Genomic DNA, 14,715 nt, shown 5'->3' on the forward strand with positions numbered 1-14,715 from the left:
TGTAGGAGCAGATGCTTGTCCCCATATGGACAATCGTGATTGGATCAAAGAAGGCATGTAAATGGCTGTATCTCCAACAGGTTACAATATACTGACATCTAATACAATCTCTTCATCATTTTATTTTGGATTAGATTTGGTTTAGAAATGGATCTGATACAATGCATCTTCATCTTCACGCAAGTGGTGCTCTGGGAGATTTCAAGTTGTTCATTACAATTTTTTGTGGATTGAAAAAAGAGGATGAACAACAGATGACATTTAGTCATTGTAACATAGACTTCCATACTTTATTGACCAATCTGCTTTTTCTTCTACTCCTTGGGAATAGTTTGACTTTCTTAAACAACATGGCCAAATAAAATGTTCCTATCCATCCTCATTGTCCCTGGTACTTACGAGTGTGCACTGTGCATGAAAAAAGGAAGGGGAAGTGGAACTCCCTTTCCTTTGCTAAATGAAAAGGTAACATTGCCACTTTGTTCCCTCTTACTGGGGCTGGCTGGAAAGCCACTCCACTCTGCAGGCAGTCCCAGAAAATGGGTGGGCTGGGAGCAGATACTGCAGTGATGTGGCACCTACTCTTCAGGCAGCATCTCTCTCTCTCATTGGTCCCTGATGAATCTGAGCCACCATGGAGAATCAACCAGGAGGCAGACCAGGGCAGTGGTACAGTATAGAAGGTGGGAAGAGAGTCTGCTCTGAGTGCCTCCCAGCTCTATCACTCCCACAATGCAGCCCATCTCCCAGTGACCTCAGCAGTCCCTATGCGCCCACACAAACAACTTCAGCATTCCCTGAGTTGCCCAGCACCTTCCTGCCTCAAATACCCATTTACCTCACCATCCTGGGCACATGCCATAAATACTCCATCTACCTTCCCTGGAGTTAAGGTACCCTAGGTGTGTGTGGAGATGTAGGGGAATCCCAGGACGAAGTAGTAGAAGCAGGTCCATGGTGGGGGGGACGGGGAAACACAGGTGAACCACCAAAAGGAGTCTTAGTCCAAGTAGCAACCATGGGTGGGTGCAATCATAGAATCATAAAATATCAGGGTTGGAAGGGACCTCAGGAGGACATCTAGTCCAACCCCCTGCTCAAAGCAGGACCAATCCCCAATTAAATCATCCCAGCCAGGGCTTTGTCAAGCCTGACCTTAAAAACTTCTAAGGAAGGAGATTCTACCACCTCCCTAGGTAACGCATTCCAGTGCTTCACCACCCTCCTAGTGAAAAAGTTTTTCCTAATATCCAACCTAAACCTCCCCCACTGCAACTTGAGACCATTACTCCTTGTCCTGTCCTCTTCTACCACTGAGAATAGTCTAGAACCATCCTCTCTGGAACCACCTCTCAGGTAGTTGAAAGCAGCTATCAAATCCCCCCTTATTCTTCTCTTCTGCAGACCAAGAAGTATCACCAAGAAGTATGTCACTGAAAGGGAAGTCTGTACTAGAAAGATACACTAATTGTTTGTTTCCTAATACATATTGTTTTTTTAAAAAAATGTAAAAGTGATTTATGGACTGTTTCAAAATCTTGGTTCATTTGTTTGCTTGCATTAAATCTCAAATTGTAGTTTACTAAGCAATGATGAGGCATTCTTTCTTTGAAGGTGTCTGAGAGCTACTAATGAACCTTAACTCCAGGGCCTAATACAATGGCCCTGAGCTTGACTCTGTGAGATGCTTTCTGAAAAATCCTGGAGAGATAGAACTCTGGCCTGTATTTCAGCAGCGTGTTAAATGGAAGGAAAAGGAGTATGCCTAATTTGCTCTGCTATCCCGGTCACATAAGCACCTAGAGAAAATAAACAGTAAGTAATAAAGAGCATAGGTCTGAAAAATCAAATCATGCCAGACAAATGTGATCACTCTCTTAAAGCTAATTATAAAATTATTGGAGGAAGAGAATATGTTTTGCAGTAGATATGGACATCTTAGAAATGCCTGAGAAATTATTACTTGGAAAATTTATTCAGATTCCTTTAGATATGAGCACTGTCACATAGACTGAAACCTGATCACAGATAAAAGATGATAATGACTTATGATTTATTGAGCTTGGGAGAGGTGTCTTGTGGGGTGGCATTGGGCCAAACAGCAATCTTATTTCACCTCTTTATTAATGATCTGGGGGTAAAAATAAATAAAAATCCCAGTTCAGTAAAGTGAGAGAGACTACTACCATGCTTAAAGTTAGGCATTGGCTTATATCTTGTTGAAACAGGACCTTAATTCTGAAATGCTAACTAAATTAGGAAGTGAAATCACAGTCAAATAATAAAACAGGAAGTGGATTAGTTAGAAGTGTGGGCAGAGCATTAAAAAGATATATAAATTAGTAAGACTCTGCAAATTGTTATCCACGTGTGGAGTTCCCCTGGCTTCAATAGGAATCACTTTGTGAGTAACTGTTTAGGGAAGAATGACCAGAAATCCTGATATTCAGTAGAGGGAGAAATTTGAAACTAACTATTCAAACACTTAAATAAAGTGAAAATCAGTAATAATGAAAAAGACTTAAGAGATATAGAGGACAGCAAATTATATATGAGTTTGCCATGTGATATGATGGGGAGGGAGGAAATGCAATTTTGGGCTCTATACACATGTACCATTGGAATAAAAGTCCCCTGCTATATGGAATTGGTGAAACTAACTAGAAATGCACCTATAACTCTGTATCTCTCTACCACAAGGAGGTGGATAAATTGCATGAAATCAGGGAAAAGCAACCACATTGACTAACACTGCAGGGATAGAGCATGAAGGAAAGATTAAGAGATTAATATATTAGCTTGGCTGAACTATGGTTGATGATAAAGAGAATGACAGCTTCACACATACATTACTCAACTACTATGAATAACATTCAAAGTGAAATACAAGGAAATTAAAAGGTTTTGATTTACTTATAGGTACAAACATAAAGCTCTAATGATTTTGTTGTGTACAAAAATACCTTAGACTTGTTTTATACTGTTTACAGGAAGATGCATGATTGATAAACCCTGAAGTTCATTCTTGAATGTTACTCTGTTCTTTCTCAGGCAAACACCATTGGCTTTAAAACTGAGAAGTGATCATAGGACTTGACCTGCTATAAATTTATGCATACTTTTCATGTAAATTAATTACAGTATATGAAATAATTATCTATAATGATGCATTTGTAAAAATGAATACAGAAATCACAAAAATGTACTTTTTTCCAGCAATGTACCGGTAATTGTTTGTGGAATCATCCTAATTTTCATAGTCATTACCTAGTTGGGGTGTTAGTTTCAACTCATTAAAATTGCCAATAGCAAAGTAAATGGAAGCTGCTGTGAATTTGTGTCTGTGACAAATAGTTGCTTTTGCATCCCAGAGGGATGGGTTGCACTTGAGTGGTTAGACATTGGTTCTCTTGTGTTTTTGTAACAATGCTGTAACTTTTGGATGAAATTATTGCTTAGATGTAAACTTCATTTAATTGTTCACATTATCCACAACAATGGACATCTTAATTGAAGCAGCAAAAATCACTTCTCTTATCCAGCTGTCAGGAAAGGAGTCTGTCATACCCACATGCTGTTAATTCAGTCAGCACAAAAGAACTTTAACGTAAATCACTGAACTATAAGCATGTCATGTACGCAGGTGTTTTTCTATGCCTTAATAGTATGGCATTGCAAGTTCTGTCTGTTTGTTCATTTCACTTTTTGGGGGCCAGATTCTGCAAATTTCTTTTTAAAAAGATCCAATTCTTCAACACTTTTGTTTAGTAGTACTTAAGGATGTAGGACTGGAAGGTGCTTCCTAGGACACTGAGCCTGGGTCCTATCGCCAGTAGTATAGCCAAGGACCTAAGTCTGCTAATTCCCAATCAAGTGCCCCAGCCACTAGATCTATCTGCTTCTCAATGAGCTCAATGGGACTACTTTATATGAGTAAGTATTATTCAGTGTAAAAGCTGTAGTTGTGGGCTCTTTTTAAACAAGAAATTTGACCAATCTGATCTTAAAATAGCAGCAATATTAAACAGAACCTAGTGTTGTTCAGTGGAATTCATCCCTATTCAACAGGTGGTGTTTTAAAGTCTCCAGGACTGTCCAGTACATTTTAAATATAGACTATGCTTACTTTTAGGTATCTGAAAAGTACATTGCACATTTGTATATGTGACTATATATGTAGCTGTACTTTAGACCCGAACCAATGCCTGGGATCTAAGAAATCCCCAAAGTTTGGTCCCAGATGCAAACTCTGCTGGTTGGGGCCCATCTCTAATGTTGTAATTAGAGTTGGCAAATACGTTTTAACAAACAAACAATCAAACAAAAAATCCTGTAGATATTTGCATGATTTTTAAAAATTATTTCTCTTGTCATGATCATTCCAATTTGGTATAATTTTTCTAATGTAATTGACTTCTACAAGCGCACATGTTTGCATAAAAAAACATTTCAAAGACACTTGGGGTATTCACTGATATCAAATTCTGTATAGGCAGGCTCTAGTATTTTGTGATGGATGGCTTATGCGTTCATCTAGTCAGGGAACAGAATCAATACCCTGTGGCTTATATGGCTTGACACTGTTAAACAACACAGATGAAATAGCAAATTCTCACTCAGAACTCTTTGTGAATAATCCTTATTTTAATGCTAAATACAAACACTCTCAAACTTAATAGGGATGGTTTTAAAAAAAATTAATTTCAAATCTGGATCTGAATTTTGCAGCTATAGCCAGCTCTACTTCCGTTTTATTTTATTTCGCATTACACTATAATCAAAAGGAGAGCATTCTAAAAACTTGATTCCCTATCTGACTTGTTTATGTAGTAAAGATTTCATTCAGTCCTGACATCTGTTTAGCGTATTAACCTTTTGAGAATAAGTTATTAGAGTAGCTCTGACATATAATGTGTCATTTATGGAGTAATGGGAAAATACCACATGCTACTTTGCCATAACAATATGGTAACTTGAAAGCAATTGACATTCTTGCTACTGTGTAGTATCCTGTTCATGCAGTTAATGACAACTCATCCCCACTGTGCTTAATTTTCTGGAATTTTGTAAACGCTGCAAAGCTCATTAGAATTTTAATGTTTTATGCAGACTGAAACTTTTCATAGTGCTTAGTGGCTGCCAGCAGAAATGAATACTAGTGGTTGCCTGGGAACAATCCTAGGAATAAGAGAAATTCTTTGTATTTTGTTTTCCTCATTTCCATTGGTGACAACTTTTCTTCAAATATTTTCCCACCCTTTTTAAATGCAGGGTACTGACTCAAATCCTGGTCTGAAAGGTTGGAAGAATCTCCCAAATATCACATTGACTTCCAAATGTTGTACATCAGCATACTGATCAGAGTGCTGCAGATCTTGTCAAGCTTCAGCCAATGTCACCTATCTCTTGTGCAAATGATCTTTGCATTTAACCCATTTACTGAGTGTATTCCCTGTAATGATTTGAAATGGGTAAATAAAGTGAGTAATAAAATTTCAAATCATTAGTGCATTTACAGTGTTTACTGGTCATTGTTTTATAATAGGACATAATGAAACAAAATCAGATCCCTTATAATTAAATAATCTGTAAAAGGTCCATCAGATTTCTGACTGAAACATTAAGTCCAGACTCTTGATAGTGCAGTAAAAATATCTAGGAATTTTAACCCAAAAGAATGATACAGGACGTTAGTCAACCATTTCAGACTTGAACTGTGAGCTTCTTCTCCATGGTAAGCCTCTGCTCCAAAGCCCAGTGAACTCAATGGAAAGACACTATTGACTTTAATGGACTTTGCATTAGGGTTTACATGTAAATGTTACAAGTCGTATGAACCAAAGGTTGGCCTCAGCTGGAGAAGAGAATCCTTTGTATTGTTGTACTAATCTAAGTTCCAATCCTGCATGGTTCTGAGTATTTGAGGGCCCTCTGTTCCTGTTTACTTCAGTGGGAATAAAAGGCATGCAACACCTGGCAAGATGAGATCTATGTGGAAAATCCTCAGCTGGTATAAATTGACATAGTTCCACTGAAGCTCCAATGTATGAACTAAGAATCTGCCCCATAGCATCAAACTGTAAAATAAAGACACCGTTATTTTAACATACAACTTTCTTTTGGCTAATTCATTATTACATTGGCATACAGAATTCAGTCTCTAGTGTTTCAGGAAGATTAAGAGCCTAATATAATTATCACAAATTAATGCCAACAAATATCTACAGAGAGTGATCTATAAAGAGGTACAAGTATAATTTATATTTCCTACTGTATTAAATTTCACCCTCTGATTTGTTGTTACAAAGACAAGCTCAAATACACCTTGTGGTTATTAATTATATACTAATCCTCTCCACCTTCTATTCACTTATTTGCTTCCCAGTTACAAAATACTTTAATCAATATTTTGAAGTCATTTGGCAGGGATAGCCCTTCCCCCACTTTCCTGTAGAAAAATTCATGGACAGCTGCTTCAGAATGGTAGGGAAACTTGGCGAAGTTTCTATTTTGGAATTCTCCATAAATTATAACCTCAAAGGGGAAAGAGGGGGTTCCCCCTACTAAACGTACTAGGTTTTACCTTAAATCCCATAGAATCCCAAGACTCACATGGATCTTAGAGAATGTAGTGGTATCATGGGCTTACATGTAAAGAGGCCTTGTTTCTTTGTGCTTTTTCTCACCCTGCTTTTCAACCCACAGGCTCCATAGCACTCCTATTTCTGAATCTTCTTCAGGAAAGATTCTTCAGCAGTGGGGATCTCTGGGCAAAAGTTTCTGCAATTAACTTCCACTGATTTAAAAGTTTTGACCAGGGGTATTCATGCAGCCTTTCATAGTCAGCCTCCTATTCTGCCTGATCCAAACACAAGGTAATTGGATTCATGGAATTCCCAACAGAGGGTCCAGGACTGGGACAAGGACTTGGACGATAAGGTGGATAGAAAGCTGGCTAGATCGTCGGGCTCAACGGGTAGTGATCAATGGCTCCATGTCTAGTTGGCAGTCGGTATCAAGCAGAGTGCCCCAAGGATCAGTCCTGGGGCCGGTTTGGTTCAATATCTTCATTAATGATCTGGAGGATCGCGTGGACTGCACCTCAGCAAGTTTGCAGATGACACTAAACTGGGAGGAGTGGTAGATACGCTGGAGGGTTGGCATAGGATACAGAGGGAACTAGACAAATTCGAGGATTGGGCCAAAAGAAATCTGATGAGTTTCAACAAAGACAAGTGCAGAGTCCTGCACTTAGGATGGAAGAATCCCATGCACTGCTACAGACTAGGGACCGAATGGCTCGGCAGCAGTTCTGCAGAAAAGGACCTAGGGGTTACAGTGGACGAGAAGCTGGATATGAGTCAGCAGTGTGCCCTTGTTGCCAAGAAGGCTAGCAGCATTTTGGGCTGTATAAATAGGGGTATTACCAGCAGATCGAGGGACGTGATCGTTCCCCTCTATTCGGCATTTGGTGAGGCCTCATCTGGAGTACTGTGTCCAGTTTTGGGCCCCACACTACAAGGATGTGGAAAAATTGGAAAGCATCCAGCAGAGGGCAACAAAAATGATTAGGGTCTGGAACACATGACTTATGAGGAGAGGCTGAGGGAAGTGGGATTGTTTAGTCTGCGGAAGAGAAGAATGAGGGGGGATTTGATAGCTGCTTTCAACTACCTGAAAGGGTGTTCCAAAGACGATGGATCTAGATTGTTCTCAGTGGTAGCAGATGACAGAACGAGGAGTAATGGTCTCAAGTTGCAGTGGGAGAGGTTTATGTTGGACATTAGGAAAAACTTTTTCACTAGGAGGGTGATGAAGCACTGGAATGCGTTACCTAGGGAGGTGGTGGGATCTCCTTCCTTAGAGGTTTTTTAGGTCAGGCTTGACAAAGCCCTGGCTGGGATGATTTAGTTGGGGATTGGCCCTGCTTTGAGCTGGGGCTTGGACTAGATGACCTCCTGAGGTCCCTTCCAACCCTGATGTTCTATGATTCTATGACAACAGTGTCACAAAAGTGGCATAACTCCCAACAATGCAGTCAAGGACAGGTCCTCATTCCACATTCTGGTGAGGTCTGATTGTCTTCACTAGAAGTTAACCTGAGTAAGGATTGAAGAAAAACTCAGTAAGGACTTCTGAATTTGGGTTTTTGTGATGCTGGAGCTAGTTTCTTCAGGCTTTCAGATCCTTGCCTTCCTCCAAGATGATGTCAGCTGAACATATTGGTTTCTGAAAACAAGTTCATTGTAATACATGATACAAAATGTGCATATTTCCAGCTAGTCTTAGCAGTTAAATACAAATGGATAATGATGGTCAGACTAAGAGATATAGTGAGACAAGTCAGAGTTATCATAGATAATCCAAGTTGCAGTGGGGGAGGTTTAGGTTGGATATTAGGAAAAACTTTTTCACTAGGAGGGTGGTGAAATACTGGAATGCGTTACCTAGGGAGGTGGTAGAATCTCCTTCCTTAGAAGTTTTTAAGGTCAGGCTTGACAAAGTCCTGGCTGGGATGATTTAATTGGGGATTGGTCCTGCTTTGAGCAGGGGGTTGGACTAGATGACCTCCTGAGGTCCCTTCCAACCCTGATATTCTATGATTCTATGATCCAGGCTAACTATTAATCTTTACCTCCTGCCTTGGTATTGCAGGCTATAATAACCCACAGAGTACCTCATCACCAGGAGTATGGTGAGGGATTTTGGGTTGTATAATTAAGACAAGGTAATTGTTGACAGTGGACTTCTTAAGGCTATTGTAAATCCTCTGCCCAAAGCTTGTGGGGATCAATGGTGGAATTGTGTCTAAGATGCTAATAAGAATACAATTTTTGCTTCAGCCTGATTTCTTATTTGAGACACACTGTCCTCAGTGCTTGGAGTTTTGCAATACTACATAATTTTACATCTTGAATGCATAGCAGTGTTAAAGGACAACAGGTGTGAGTGTCAGATCGTTAGTTCATAATATCAACCTTAGCACTTAGGAGGCTATACATACTCAATGTCTGTGCATGTACATATATATGTCCCAGTTTACCATTCATTTGGCAAGCAGTCTGGAACATACAGCATTCTAAATGTTAGCTCTTGATGTTAGTTGTTTAATTCAGACCTTCGGTGATTTTTTGTGTGTGTGTGTGATTTCTTTCCCCCAAACCCATCATGGACAGCTGGAAAATGTATAGTATATTATATATACCAAAGACAAGAATTGTGGGTTTGGAGTCATTCCAACTTCTCTGCTAAATACATACAGTAATTTGGGCAACCTATTAAAGTATTATTTACCAGAGAGACTAAAATTTCTCCTCTCTGGAGTAAAAAGATCATTAGGTATAGTTTTGGAATGCATCTTATATGTTTGTAAAATCTGAATATCAGCTTCTTAGATAAATGATCATTTTAAAAGCAAACATATGTATCGCCTAGTAGTGTCAGCTGGTTAAGCTCATATGTGTGCTGCGTCTGTCAGTCATGTAGATGGATATAAGGAGTTAGATCTTCAAATATATCACAGGTAAGGAAGATTGGATGGCTGAGGCCTGATTTTTGGGATATGGAGCTTGTCACTCTAAGTTACCTGTACAAATTAACTGATAAACATCACCTTAGAAACAGTAACTTCATCAAGTCCTTGGTTGTCCCCACCCTGCAGAGCTGTGGAGCACCACAGGTTTCCCATAACTTAGCCTTATATGTCTCATGCTGCTTTATGGAGGTTAATATTGAACTGCAGGGTTCCCATTTTTCTCTTCATCCTGCACAAATTTTTGCTAAGCTGTGACTTTTCTTTTTAACTGTGCCATTGGTACTTAACTGAATATGAAGTTCAAATTTTAACATCAAGATGTCTTTTTTAACTAAAGAGGACCTGCAAAATGAGTGTGTATTTGTGGCGGTGGTGGGTACCCTTGCTTCTGATCTTTGCTGAGAGCAAGAGGTGCAGAAGCAGTGAACAGCAGAGAGGCTAACAGAGGGAGTTTGCCTGGGATCTGTCTGAGAGGAGGTATGCTAAGGGCTGAATTAGGGAGGCTGTGTTGGTGACAGGTTTCAGACAGGTTAGCAGCCATGTTAGTCTATATTCACAAAAAGAAAAGGAGGACTTGTGGCACCTTAGAGACTAACAAATTTATTTGAGCATAAGCTTTCGTGAGCTACAGCTGAGTGTCTGTTGTGGGGACAGTTTGACCATGTGCTTGATGGGTTGTTTGTTTGAAAAGTGTGAATTGGGAGTGCTTTGTTCCAGGTGAGCCTTGAGTGGGCCTGACTGTTATAAAAAGCCACTCAGCTGTGAACCAGCTGAGCAGCGAACAGCAGAGAGGCTAACAGAGGGAGTTTGCCTGGGGACAGCCCACTGAGGCTTACATCTTGCCGGCTTCTCTGAGTAGTTACTACAACTCCTGAGGAAGCTCGTAGAAGAAAGGTAATATGGATGGGGAGCGTTCAGCTGCTGTGACCTGCACTGGATGTGCCATGTTTGTCTTTCTTCCACAGGACAGAAGTGACCAGCCCTCTGTGAAGAAAGAAGTGGTACGGGACTATTTAGAAAAGCTGGACGAGCACAAGTCCATGGGGCCGGATGCATTGAATCCAAGAATGCTAAAGGAGTTGGCGAATGTGATTGCAGAGCCATTGGCCATTATCTTTGAAAACTCATGGTGATCGGGGGAGGTCCCGGACGACTGGAAAAAGGCTAATGTAGTGCCCATCTTTAAAAAAGGGAAGAAGGAGGATCCTGGGAACTACAGGCCAGTCAGCCTCACCTCAGTCCCTGGAAAAATCATGGAGCAGGTCCTCAAGGAATCAATTCTGAAGCACTTAGAGGAGAGGAAAGTGATCAGGAACAGTCAGCGTGGCTTCACCAAGGGCAAGTCATGCCTGACTAATCTAATTGCCTTCTATGATGAGATAACTGGCTCTGTGGATGAGGGGAAAGCAGTGGACATGTTGTTTCTTGACTTTAGCAAAGCTTTTGACATGGTCTCCCACAGTATTCTTGCCAGTAAGTTAAAGAAGTGGCTTTAAGGTCTTTAAGGTCAGGCATGACAAAGCCCTGGCTGGGATGATTTAGTTGGGGATTGGTCCTGCTTTTAGCAGAGGGTTGGACTAGATGACCTCCTGAGGTCCCTTCCAACCCTGATATTCTATGATTCTGTGGTATGCAAGTAAGAGCAGAAAATGTTAAGTGAACTTTCTCAACTCACCAAAATGTTTGGTTCAGTTTCTTTGATCAGTAGCAGTACAACTGTCCTATTTAATCGTTTCCTGCCTCTGGGCTTCCAACAGCTCTGTCTATTTTTGTACAGTGCCTAGCACAATGAAATGTTCTCAATAGCTCTTTTGTGCTACTATGACACAAATAAAATTTTTTCTGGGCCTTGAACAATGTACATATAGTTCTTATGCGCTGTGGCACACATTTCAGCCAGAGGCATATGAAGCACCAGAGTTCATGAGAAATGAATCAGAATGAATCCACAGCAGAAACTCATCTGGGCCCAGTAATGTGAGGAGAGTTGGAGATCTTGCAGGAAGGGAGGCCTGCTGGCAGGCTAGGTGAAGGGACAGAGAAGGTTAGTTATAGAGAAGAATTTTTTTAAAAAATGAATTTCTTCTGAAGTGAACGAATACTGAGCCTTCACAAATGACAACTAAACTCAGCAAAGAAACAAGGATTCTAGTTAAGTCCAAAGAGAGGAATGAGGCCAGAATAACTATTCATCCATGGTCATTGTAAGTTTTCAAAAAAAGTATGACAAACAGAACACATTTGATCTCTCGGGAAAATTTGACAAGCTGAACACACAGAAGCCAAAGAGTGTTTGTAATGGCAGAAATCACATCATTTATAACTTTCTTAAGCATTGAACACACACACCATCAACTCAAATAATAATCCCAAGAGAATAAATCTTTATATTGTTTCCTTTGACATAGAGCTGCAAGACTGTGCCAAGAATGTTATTCAAAAGACATGAAAATAATCTTCTGGGAGCTATAGAATGAACCATATTCAGAAGATAACTGCCTCAATCTCAAAATGGCAAAAATGTCAGGATAGAGCAATCCATTTTTCACCCTTAAAAATGACATGAAAGATATGATTGGAAATGCCATGCTTTGGGGGGAGGGTGAGCATTGTTCACATAATTATCCAACATACCTTGTTTTAAATATCTGTATTCCTGTGTGCTACTTTGGAAGACACACAAATTGAAAGCATGTGTTGAAAACGTGATGTTTTGACTATTTAGCCCAATGTGTCATCATATTTGTGATATTGACTTTCATTGTTACACATTTTTCTGAAACATTACTGAAAAAGCAACTACACAATGCAGAGTAGTCAAACTTATTCTAGTTCTCAAAATACTAAAAGCAGTCAGTAGACCATACAGTGATTTCCCCACTGAAGTCTTTGCAATTGTATTCTAAAAGTAACCACAGTACATAAGGTTAGAGAATGTCATGAATACTGTGGTGAAGTCATCAGACTAAAAAGCAAAAGTGTAATGCTTTTAATGACCATCACTCTATAATAGGCATGTATCTCCATAAATTACAAATCTGAAATCAAAGTATTTAGATAAAATCACACAATCTTCAGAAGTTACTCACTTTTTGGGGGTCTGAAAAATTTGAGAAAGCCTGAATCAGGAGTGCTCAAACTGATTCGGAGCCAGACAATGTATTTAGACTCATGTATTTAGTTACGCACATGCTTAAATAACTTGCTGAACCAGGGCCCAGATCAGCAACACACTTGGATCCTAAAAGCTATTTGAATAAATTAAATTGTATCAGTCCTCATTAATATGCAGCTCTCACCTATCCCAGCATACAAAATTCCATCTTGTTCTGACCCATTAAGCTTAAATATTTGAAGCAAGATTGAGGATAGCGTGCTAGGAACTGTATTCACTGCAAGCAGCGGCTCCATGTAAAAGATGAAGACAGCTGTCAAACTCATTGCAGAACTTCTTGGGCAGACTGAATGTAAACAGTGAAAAAGTATGTGTGTGTCTTCTTTTTCCAAAATGTTCTAATCTAAATTATGTTTTTGAGCAAAGGACTATGTATAGCCGGAATGATTGTAGCTGAATTCTAAAGTTCTTAAAGTAGTGATTTTTAAAAGGGAAATATTAAGGTTTATTATAGTTAGGTGAGATTGACTCAAGGTTAGAAAAAGAAAACCTTATACTGAAAGGTCACACTCACAGTGGTGAGGAGGCATGCATGAAAAAGACTTAACTACAATAAAAACCAATTTCATTTCTGATCTCCTTTAGACAAGAACAAATTTACAAAAATAACTGTTTTTATTGTGCCAAGTGGAAATTATGCATCTAATAGGATGTGTGGATATGAAGGTCAGAATATGTATAGTGGTTGACACTATACATTTTTGCTTACCCATGGGTGAGTGAGGTGAAACACTCTTGTTCCTTTTCAATTTTGATTTCAGTTTTTAAAAGCTGTTCTTAGCTTTGTGGAAAGTGCATGAGGAGCAATTATTTCTTTCTTAGAGATGTGCACAACTTTAAATAGAGAATTCCATGCTGATGAGATCAATTCAAACCCCAACATAATTTAGAGTACCCACAGAGCTGCTCTTTAGTTCCTTTAGTTTCAATAGTTAATTCACAGTATGGCTGCTCTCACTTGAGCTAGGATAACTCAAGTTAACTATGCAGTGAAGACATAACCTGAGACTTACAAGTGATTTGCCAAAGGCCATATAATGAGCCAGTGGCAGAGCTAGGCCTAGAATTTAGAAAGCTGCCAGCTACAAATCCAAGGTTCTATTCTATTTGGGTTCTGATGCTGCACTCATCACTGTGATATTGTACTACCTATCCAGTTTATCCACTGCGGGTAAGTTTGATCCTTATTCAGGGGGCTCATGTAAACCTTGTGTATCATTTAAGTCCCATGTATGCCCTCAAAGTTGGCCTTCTGCTCAGAGCTGCCTACTGCACACTTAGCAAATTTAAATAAAATCTTTTAGAACTTCTAATTGCTGCGGGATTTTTGTTCTGAGAACGTTATCAGGTCTGCCAACCACTACTCAACACTTTCTCAAAGAGGGGAAGGGGATTCTTAGGGGCAAATGATGCAGAGAAATTGGCCCCTCTAAAGGAATAAAAAACACCTATCCAGGGATTAAGAACCAAGTCCTGAGAGGGACTCAGTGCCCTTCTCTCTTTGCAGTCGATTATATTTCAAATAATGAGGTTACAAGGACTTAAGGGCGCTCAACACCTTGCAATATCAGGCCCATGGTTTGGATTCAGCCACCAACCCATTCATTTGGTGTTATTATTATGTAACTAATTTAGACTTGATAACATGAGAGAAAAAGAGATGGGTTTGTTTTCAGAAAGCCATATTTTGCCCAGATTTACAACTCTTCAACCTTGTATGGAGTCGTGGAGGTACACATATGAAAGTGAGGGCATTATTTGGCACAGAGTTAGTATTTTAAACAATTGAATTCCTTTTGGCAAGGTTGCAGTTCACAGTTGGAAAACTGTACCTTATGCCCTTTTAGCAGGGTACATATTTTGCCAGAATGTTAGGATCTTGCTAGCGCATTAATCACAGTTGGGCTTTTTGGGGGGCCTGGACTCCCTGCAAATCATTAAAATACCTGGCAAAACATGGACATGTCATCTGTTTATTGTTCTAATATAAATTTTGATAAGATTA

At 39.6% G+C, this 14,715-nt stretch overlaps 1 long non-coding RNA gene across 2 annotated transcripts; it reads left to right on the forward strand.

The window, feature by feature from the left end:
• Window positions 1-247: 247 nt before the first annotated feature.
• LOC311519296 lies at window positions 248-12,256 on the forward strand. 2 transcript variants are annotated; one of them, XR_014711247.1, is made up of 3 exons: window positions 248-683; window positions 1,615-1,815; window positions 10,501-12,256. It is a non-coding gene; the product is annotated as an uncharacterized lncRNA (long non-coding RNA). The 2 variants fall into 2 exon arrangements; XR_014711248.1 differs by lacking the exon at window positions 10,501-12,256 and adding an exon at window positions 5,272-5,433.
• Window positions 12,257-14,715: the final 2,459 nt, after the last annotated feature.

This window comes from Lepidochelys olivacea (assembly GCF_965140295.1).
Source record: "Lepidochelys olivacea isolate rLepOli2 genome assembly, chromosome: 4".
NCBI classification, from domain to species: Eukaryota; Metazoa; Chordata; order Testudines; family Cheloniidae; genus Lepidochelys; species Lepidochelys olivacea.